At 34.3% G+C, this 2653-nt stretch overlaps 1 pseudogene; it reads right to left on the bottom strand.

The window, feature by feature from the left end:
* Positions 1-945: 945 nt before the first annotated feature.
* Positions 946-2653, bottom strand: part of LOC107083166 — a 9653-nt pseudogene continuing 7945 nt past the window's right edge.

Here is a 2653-nt window from a genome sequence, read left to right as displayed (position 1 = left end):
ATTTTTTTTAAGAAAATGATTGATCTGTGTTGTACATGTATTTTAATTATTAATTTATATGATTGCTAAACATTAAAATAGAATATCACTGCAATGATAAATTACACAATTTCCTTATGTTCCATACTTTAAACACAAATAACTATTTTGATTTAATGAGCTCCTATTTCGATTATGGAAAAAAACAAAATGTAATCATGAGAACCAATGAAACAGATTTTCAGTTCTTGTCAGTGAACCCTCTATCTACATCTCCCTCTCTGTTCTTACAGGATGCAGCTGCAGACCTCTACTCTATATTTATACATTCATGTAAATGAGGAGCTCCAGTTCCAAATGTCTTGGGACCTGCAAACGTTTCTTTTTTCTTTCAAATCACCAAGCATTAATAAGTCTGTTAAAATAAACTCTCTTTGGATGAAGATGTGATGTAATGTTCACATTTTAATTTAACAGCCTATTGTGTTTTAATGTGAATTTATTATTTGTGATTCATTAAGAATTGCCTTTTTTCTAACAACCTCAGTATCTCAAGGATTGTTTCCTCTAAATCATTATTAACATATAAAAAGAAAAAAAGCAGAGGTCTGCAGGTGTATCATGAAGAAGAGGCAGAAAGAGGAAAAAGCTTTGCTTTCCACCGTTTATCTATTTAGATGTTTCTTAACTCCGATCATCTTAACATTAATCTTTAATCTTAACTACCTTTATTTTCTGTTGTATCTACATATATCTGAAATTTATGAAAGTACAAAATCTGAAAATGTAGAAGATAGAAACACATGAAAAATACTTTTTTATTTTCCAATGGTCAACTGCAAAATCATCATAGTCAAAGTAACCTGAGGCACAGCTACGGTCATGAATGTATATAAAAATACACAGGATCCTAAGGTTTTCAATAACTATGAGTTTTTTATTGAAAAAGAAAGCCGATGCAGCAATAATTGTCGAAAACACATTATTTTCAAAATCATGTCAGAAGCAAAACAATAAAGAAGCAGATTATAGATGATTGTGGTCCTCTACTGTTCTTCAGCAGGACATCCTGACTTGTTGATGGTTTTCTCTGCAGTCTGGGAGCCCAAAGACACTTTACAGGTATAAACCTTATTCATGTTCCAGTCTGATGTCTGGATGGACAGAGAACTGCTGATGTGGAAAGTCTGGTCTGGTCTCTGAACAGCAGTGCTGGTAGAGATCCCACTGGTCACTGGACTCCCACCAACCAACCAGCTCACATCTGCAAAAGGTGCAGACTGACTGGACAGACAGAGCAGAGTGGCTTTGTTGGTCTGCAGTTCAGCACTGGATGGAGGGAAGACAGTCAGGACAGGAGGAGGGAGACTGGAGTCTGGAAAGACATGGTGGACATTATCAAATAACACATTATTTATTTATTTATTTTCAGCATTTTTTTTATTGTCATTACACTGTCACAAGTACAGAGCAACAAAATTAACTCTCTGTATATAACCCATTCCCTTGGGGAGCAGTGGGCTGCCATTGTGTGGCGCCCGGGGAGAAGTGTGGGGTTAAGGGTCTTGCTCAGGAACTTAAGCTGTGGGGATCAAACTGGGTACTTGCAACCTTCTCAGCACACAAGCGCACTGCTCTAACCCAGTAGGCCAACACTCCCCACAGCAGCATAACATTACTAGGTCAAAATTAAAGTGTATGTTACAACACCCAACAAACTTAACTTGAGTTATGGATTCAGAAATAATAGAAGCTGTTTAGCAGTTTTTCTTATTCTACTAAAGCAGAGGATTTGATTAACCTAAATATCCAGTCTGTAGGCTAATGACCTAGGAAACACCACAAAATTACATCACTAAAAATATTAAAATCTGCATTATTAATCAAACTCTATATCCAAGTGAGTTTATGAACGGAAAGGGTATTCATTTACAAGATATTTTTATTACAAATGATTAGTTTGTCGAATTTTTTTTGTCTGCATGGTTTATAAAAGTTGAAATGGATTTTTTTCACATTTTAAATTTTCTGAAAATGTAAAACACACATAGTTTAAACTTAACCTAGGAAACCTGGAAGAGCATTATAAACTTGAAAAAAATGAATCCTGTTGATATTAAACTGTTAAAAAACAAATTGAAAAGCAGATAGTATGAAACCACCCTTTTTGTTTCTCTGAAACTTTTCATTAAATTTGCCGTAAAATAAGAACAGTGCTGTATTTTTGTATTCCCCCTTTCCGATTTCAGAAGAAATGTTTTGCTGTGTGTAGATTTATTTTTCTCTCTGACAATGTCAAAGAAAATATCTGTGACATGTATTAAAAGTATTTGATAGAATATAATGACTTTTTTGCAACGTTTTTTTGTTACATAATTCACTTCAACACTGTTTCATCAGTTGCAGTATATCTGGATTTTGATCAACGGAAAAGACGAAAAACAAAAAAAAAAAACATCAAGACAAGTTATTTCAGTCTTTGTAAATTAATTAAAAACTAATGCTTGTGAAATGAAGCAGGTAATCACAAAATCCCCTTTTAAAGTAATTAAAACAGATCCTTACCTGTTACAATCAGCTTGGTTCCTTGGCCGAATACCACAGTGATTCAGTTTGTATACATGGCTGTGCAAAAACCTCCTGATTGTCTCTGATCAGGGACTGGAACTGAAAC

This window comes from Cyprinodon variegatus, unplaced genomic scaffold (genome assembly GCF_000732505.1).
Source record: "Cyprinodon variegatus isolate N-32 unplaced genomic scaffold, C_variegatus-1.0 Scaffold69, whole genome shotgun sequence".
Lineage (NCBI taxonomy): Eukaryota > Metazoa > Chordata > Actinopteri > Cyprinodontiformes > Cyprinodontidae > Cyprinodon > Cyprinodon variegatus.
This window is presented reverse-complemented; position numbering and strand designations above follow the sequence as displayed.